We start from the raw sequence: 7,970 nt of genomic DNA on the forward strand, positions 1-7,970 counted from the left end.
GAAAAGGGATCTGATCCAGGTAGATTGGAATCAAAGATTGGCAGATAGAACAGTAAATGAGCAATGGGAGGCCTTCAAAGAGGAGATGGTTCGTGTACGGACAAGACACACTCCCACTTGTTTGAACCTGGTACTTCAGTTACTGAAGACAAAAGGTAAAAAGGAGGCTTATGATAAATGTCTGGTTCAATATTTAGTAGAGAACTAAGCTGAATACAAAAAGTACAGGGTGGAACTGAAAAAAATAAGTGGGGCAGAGAGTGTACGAGAATAGATTAGCAGTAACAGAAAGGGGGACTCAAAAGTTGTTTATAAACATATAAATATTAATGGGTAGTCAAAGGAAGGGTGGGGCTGATTAGGAACCAAAAGGAGATCTTTTTATGGAGGCAGAGGGCATGGCTGAGGCACTAAATGAGTACTTTGCATCTGTCTTACTCAAGAAGAGGATGCTGCCAATGTCACAGTAAAGGAGGAGGCAGTAGAGAAATTGGATCGGATAAAACTAGATAAATAGGAGATACTTAAAAGGTTGGCAGCACTCAAAGTAGAAAAGTCACCCGGTCAGGATGGGATGCATCCTAGGTTGCTGAGGGAAGTAAGGGTGGAAATTGTAGAGGCTCTGTCCACAATCTTCCACCTCCTTAGATATGGGAGTAGTACCAGCGGACTGGAGGATTTCAAATGTTACACTGTTCAAAAAGGGGAGCGGGATAAATCCGGCAACTACAGGCCAGTCAGCCTAACATTGGTGGTGAGGAAACTTTTAGAGACAATAATCCGGGACAAAATTAATTGACAATATATGAGTTAATAAATGAAAGTCAGCACAGGTTTGTTAAAGGCAAATCCTGTTTGACTAACTTGATTGAGTTCTTTCATGAAGTAACAGAGGGTTGATGTGGGTAGTGCAGTTGATGTTGTTTATATTTACTTTCAAAAGGCGTTTGATAAAGTACCACGTAATAGACTTATTAGTAAAATTGAAGCCCATCGGATCAAAGGGGCAGTGGCTGCATGGATACGAAATTGGCTATGGGCAGAAAGCAGAGAGTAGTAGAGACTGGAGGGAAGTGTGCAGTGGTGTCCCTCGGGAGTCAGTGTTGGTGTTGTGTATGTACCTTTAAGGGAATAACTGGTCTCAGACTGCAGTACCGGCAGTGACCACCCCTGTATAAAAGGCCCTAGCAGGCTTCTGTAGTTTCAGTTTCCAGGCTGTCTCCATTCAGTAAAGACTTGTTATAATCAACTCCTGCAGTCCGTGTCTCAATTATACACGGACATAATAGTTGGGACCACTGCTCTTTTGATATATATTAATGACCTGGACTTGGGTATAGAGGGCATAATTTCAAAGACTGCAAATGAAACAAAACTTGAAAATGTAATAAACAGTGAGGAGGATGGTAACAGACTTCAGGAGGACATAGACAGACTGATGAAATGGGCAAACACATGGCAGAACAAATTTAATGCAGAGAAGTGTGAAGCAATTCATTTTGGTAGGAAGAATGAGGAGAGGCAATATGAACTAAATGGTACAATTTTAAAGGTGTTGCAGAAACAGAGAGACCTGGGGGTTTATGTACACAAATCTTTGAAGGTGGCAGGACAAGTTGAGAAGGTTGTTGAAAAAGCAATGGGAATCTTGGTTTATAATCAGAGGCATAGAACAAGGAGGTTATGCTAAACCTTTATAAAACACTGGTTAAGCCTCAGCTGGAGAATTGTGGCCAATTCTGGGCAGCACATTTTAGGAAGGATGTCAAGGCCTTAGAGAGGGTGCAGAACAGATCTACTAAAGTGGTACCAGGGATGAGGGACTTCAGTTATGTGGAAAGACTGGAGAAACCAGGGTTGTTCTCCTTAGAGCAGAGAAAGTTAGAGGAGATTTGACAGAGGTGTACAAAATCATGAAGCATTTTGATAGAGTAAATAAGGAGAAACTGTTTCCAGTGGCAGAAGGGCCGGTAACCAGAGGACACAGATTTAAAGTAATTGACAAAAGAACCAGAGGCAACATGAGGGGAAAAAAATTATGCAGCGAATTGTTATGATCTGGAATGCGCTGCCTGAAAGGGTGGAGGAAGTAAATTCAATAATAGCTTTCAAAAGGGAATTGGATAAAAACTGGAAGGAGAAAACTTTGCAGGGCTATGGGGAAAGAGCAGGGGAATAGGACTAATTGGCTAGCTTAGTCAAAGAGCAGGCACAGGCATGGGGGGCCTAAAGGCCTCCTTCTGTGCTGTATGATTCTATGATTCTAAATAGACTCTGTTGAAAATCACTTTGGGAATGGTAGCACAGTGGTTATGTTACTGGACTAGTAATCCAGAGACTTGGGCTAGTGATCTGCAAAACATGTGTTCAAATCAAACATGGGGCAGCTGGGGAATTTAAATTCAGTTAATTAAATAAATCTGGAATAAAATGTTAGTAACGGTGACCATGAAACTACCAGATTGTTGTAAAAACCTATCTGGTTCACTAATGTCTGTTAGGGAAGGAAATCTGCTGTCCTTACCTGGTCTGGCCTATATGTGACTCTAGACACACAGCAGTGTTGGTTGGCTCTTAACTGTCCTCTGGCAAGCCACTCAGTTGTGCCAAACTGCTACAAAGAAATATACACAGCCTGCAGTGGTTCAGGAAGACGGCTCACCACCACTTTCTCAAGGGCAAGTAGGGATGGGCAATAACTGCTGACCTTGCCAGTGACGCCTGCATCCCACAAACAAATAAAAAAATGTAAAACTACAGAGGGAACAACTAAATTAAAGGGATGTATATCAGGTGATTATATTTTAAATGAAATACTCAACCTATTTGGTGTCTTCCTTACAGCTACCCTGTAGCTATCTATTGAAGTGAATTACATGCATGTCAACACAGGCCTTAGTGTATAATTTGTTTCCTGATATCAGGTTCAATGAGACAAATGAAGCCACAAGGCTGAGACCGTTAGTTGTAGTTCAGATTGTAGCCAAGCAGTACCCCATTTACACTTTTTGGCTAAAACTTTTATTCGACTGTCCAGGAGAGAGCTCTTTACCCTTGTGCCAATGTGTGCCCACAGATCTCTTCTCCCAGCAGTTAAACTTTATGGGGCCAATAATAGGCAGCTCTTCCACACGTACTCCTGCCTTAGGTCTGGCGATAGTGCACTGGAAATTAGACTAGGACACGTATTTGCCAGGTCCCAGCTTACATTGGAGATTCGATAGCATTTTATAAAGGGCCGAGCCTTCACTTTCCCCTTACAATGCCAGTGGCATAAGAAATATGGGACCAAAAGTAGGGAGTCTCAACACTGGGAGTTCCTGCATTTCCAGCCTCACAAGGACCAGACACATCATAGGCGGCAGTATGCCTGGTGGCGGTTGTGGGGCCCACCTGGGCTCCAGGCCTGGATCGTGGCCTGGATGTCCAAAGAAGAGGAATTTTATTTTTAATATTTCAGCCACCTTGTAAAGGGAATTGAGGGGAACCATTTTATTCTTTCTGGAGGAAGGGGCCGACACCCCCTTTGAACTGCCAATTTGTGCTGCTGTATGCAGCCTCTGGGACATGGCATTGCCCTATATGTGCCCCGAATGGCATGGGCACCCATCATTTACCTTCTAATTCAGGAACCTTTCCTAACCCCAGGAACTTTGGCAGAGTCCGAGGCAGGCACATCCCGGCCGGGATGCACCCCCTATGGGTTTTCAGGCCCTACATGTTTAAACTGTCTAGGCAGCAACATCTACATCATCTAAACACTTAAATTCAAAATAGATAGTTTTAGAAAGTGCCCAGGAGATCCAATGGATTCCCCAGACATTTTTTACATCCAATATGACACCATACTGGAGTTACAAATCATATGGTGCCAAACCCAAGCAATGGGAGATTATGCCCTCCAGAGTTTCGCACATTTCTCTCAGGAGTCAGATGGGTATTGACTCCACATAAATTTAGTAACGGTGCAAAGCAGAAATTACATAAAACTAGTGCTAAAGTTGTAGTGTAAATGCATCCTTATAAGATCTTTAAAAAATCATTATTAGTTGGCTTTAAAGAATCTTAAATTGTAAGTTATCCCACAGGGGACTATTTATTAATGCAGTTAATGTCAAATACCTCCTAGTCTTGACAGATTTGTGGACAAGCACCAATTGTTATGGCCATCCATGCACCACATAAATGACTCAAAGATTAATATTTTCCCCCAATTTTATTGGAGCAGAGTGTAGAGCTCGTGAATGGGACAACAGGAGTTCATGAGTGAGATTTATTGCATTTGTTTGCATTAAATTACTTGTTAGATTCCAATCCAAATCAGTTTAATTTGTTAACAGCAAATAAATGAACTCAGGCTAAAGGTTCTATGCAGATTATTCAATATTTCTGGTGCTTGAAAAACCTTATCTATTAAATAACATAGTGCTGTTGTTAATTTTATTTTAGTTAATCTAAGGAAAATTTTATTTTAAATCACTAGAAATTACAGTTGGTGATATTAGTGGTACAACATTCCATTTTCCATTATTTTAACATGGGCATTAGTCCATTTATTTGAAATGGATCAATGTCTCTGCAAAAATAAAGGACAAAAGAATCATAGAATCATAGAATAGTACAGCACAGAAAGAGGCCATTCGGCCCATCGGGTCTGTGTCTGTGCCGGCTCTTTCAAAGAGCTATCAAGTTAGTCCCATTTTCCCACTCTTTTCCCCATATCCCTGCAATTTTTTCTCCTTCAAGTATTTATCCAATTCCCTTTTGAAGGCTTCTATTGAATCTGTATTCACCACCCTATCAGGCCGTGCATTCCAAATCCTAACCACTCATTGCGTCAAAAAGTTTTTCCTCATGTCACCTCTGGTTCTTTCGCCAATCACTTAAATCTGTGCCCTCGACCCTTCAGCCATTGGAAACAGTTTCTCTTTATTTACTCGAATGTGCTGAATCCGTGAATCTTAAAGTATGGTGTTCTTCAATAACTAGACGGAGGCTGCAGATTAACAATCAACAGGTGTTTACTGGAGGAGGGTAGTCTAAAGACTAACAGTACAGATGCCTGCTCAAGGCTTATATACAGGTGTGGTCACTGCCGGTACTACAGTATACAGGAGCTGTAAAAGTAGTTCTCTCTTAAAGGTACATACACTACATAATGGATGTATAAGCATATCAAACTCTCTTCCTCTGATATCGCCATTGATAATTTCTAAGTTCTAGTGATTTACCTTCTCTTCACCTATTCTTCTCATCCTTGGTTGTATTTTGCACTTCACTTAAGTTTGTCAATAATCTATATCAACTCTTGAATGTAGCGCATGTGCATCATACTTCAGACATCATATTTCAAAGTATCAAAATCATACAAATAGAGAAAGACAGCAGCCATTTCATGTTAGTTTCTTCTAACATGAAACTAGAAATTTACTAGTACCTCATGAATTGTGAATCTTCCTCACCAACAGTTAATCTCTAATTGACAACAACAAAAACTTGCATTTGTATAGTGCCTTTAATATAGTAAAATATCCCAAGACCTCAGGATTTACAATAGTTACTCTTTATGGGGGTGAATTTCTGCGGGGTTCTCCCACTCATCCATTGTACCGTTGGCAGGAGAGCCACGAAAACCCCAGAGAAAACAGGGCAATACTGTTTACGTCATTTTCCCAGGATTTCCACGACTCTTCAACCGAAGTTACAATGGACAAGCAGGAGAATCCCACATAGCTTTAAACAGACTGGCCAGCTTAAACTTGGCTCCACCTTAGCAGCAGAACAATACCTTATACATTGCATGCATTACTATGCCCCCTAGTCCTAGAATCCCCAACCAGCAGAAATAGTTTCTCTCTATGTACCCTATCTGTTCCCCTTAATAGCTTGAAAACTATGATCAGATCACCCCTTAACCTTCTCAATTCTAGGGAATACAACCCTAATTTATGTAATCTCTCCATGTAACTTAACCCTTGAAGTCCGGGTAAACCTATGTTGCACTCCCTCCAAGGCCAATATATCCTTCCTAAAGTATGATGCCCAGAACTGCTCACAGTACTCCAGATGAGGTCTAACTAGGGTTTTGTACAGCTGCAGCATAACTTCTACCCCCTTGTATTCTAGTCCTCTAGATATAAAGGCCAACATCCCATTCGCCTTTTTAATTATTTTCTATATCTGTTCATGATATTTTAATGATCTATGTATCTGGATCCCCAAGTCTTTTTGGACCTCCACTGTTTTTATCTTTTCCCCATTTAGAAAGTACCCTGTTCTATCTGTTTTAGGTCCAAAATGGATGACCTCTCATTTGCCTTGATTGAAATCCATTTGCCACAGTTTTGCCCATTCACTTAATCTGTCAATATCTTTGTAATTTTATGCTTTCATCTACACTGCCTACAATGCCGCCTATCTATGTGTCATCAGCAAATTTGGATATATGACTTTCTATGCCATTATCTAAGTCGTTAATAAATATTGTGAATAGTTGAGGCCCCAGCACAGATCCCCAGGGACACCACTATTCATCTCCTGCCAATTTGAGTCCCTACCCATTATCCCTACTGCCTGTCTCCTGCCGCTCAGCCACTTTCCTAACCAGGTCAATAATTTGCCCTCAATTCCGTGGGCTTATATCTTAGTTAACAGTCACTTATGTGGGACTTCATGTCCTCAGGGTGTCCCAAAGAGATTCACAGCCAATTAATTATTTAGAAGTGTTGTAGGCAAATGCAACAGTCAAGCAAGATCCCACAAACAGCAATGGAGATAAATGACCAGCTAATCTGTTTTAGTGGCTTTGGTTGAGGGATGAACATTTGCCATGACACTTGGAGAACTCCCTGTTTGTCTTCACAAAATTTTACATCCACCTGAACAAGCAGGTAGGCCGCGATTTCGCCTACTGAGGCGGGCTAAGTGTGGCCGAGGTAGGTGGTGGATGGAGACCTTGCTCCCGGTTCCATCCCACTGTGTGGGAAGAATTTTCCGTTGATTGGTCTTATTAAGCCCACCCTGAGAGGTTCCTGGCCAATTAAAAGGAAGCAGGTCTGATGATATCATTTGATGAGGCGTCATCAGCTGGTTTCCTTAAAGGGGCCATGTCCAAATTGATTTTGACAGTTGTGTTGTCAGTATTCTGCAGCATTGAGGTGCTACAAACACTGACAAGCACCGCACAGAGGTGCACGGCTGCACCCAGGCTCTCCCATGACTCCCTCCATATGCTTATGGAGGGAGTCACAGCACACAGGGAGGTTCGCTTCTCTTCCAATGGGTGGAAGGCACCTCCCCAGGAGACCATCGCAGCCTGGTTGCACATTGCACAGGAGGTCACAAGCAGGGATGTCGTCAGGAGGACCAGGCTGCAATGGCACGAACCTTTCAATGATCTCAGTAGATCACGAAACGTTACTGCCAAGCCACACTCAACCTCATCCTGCTGTGCCACTCATCACATCTCCATCACTCTGCCTTCCCTACCCTACTCCTGCACATCTTTACTCACATCAACTTACCTTGCACCTCCACCCATCCCTCTCTATCTACATTATTATCACTTCCCCATCTCACTAGCCACCCCTCACACTCATCCTCATCCTACTGCAAGCATACCAACTAACAACACACTTGTAGGCACTTGGGTGGTTTAGCCAATGTTCAGGTGAAGTTTCAGTGAATGTGGTGTCAAACATTGAAATCTTTATTTTCAACACTTTGCGTTCTTGGACAGATTTGTGTGTACCTTTGGAAGTGGCTTAGTGAGTTGCAATGAAAGGTGAGATATCAGGGTAACACCCCCCCCCCCCCCATAATGGTGATGAGTGTGAAAGGAATGGCTTGGACATTGTAGGGATGCTTTATGGTGCAGGTGTGGGGTGATGCCAACCTGGCGCATCATGTGGCAGCCAGGGTGTACAGCATCAAGTGAAGTAAATGTGGCCATGGTGAGGCCATCGCTGGGC

Source organism: Somniosus microcephalus, chromosome 15, assembly GCF_052327205.1.
Source record: "Somniosus microcephalus isolate GS21.2 chromosome 15, FLI_Smic_1.0, whole genome shotgun sequence".
Lineage (NCBI taxonomy): Eukaryota > Metazoa > Chordata > Chondrichthyes > Squaliformes > Somniosidae > Somniosus > Somniosus microcephalus.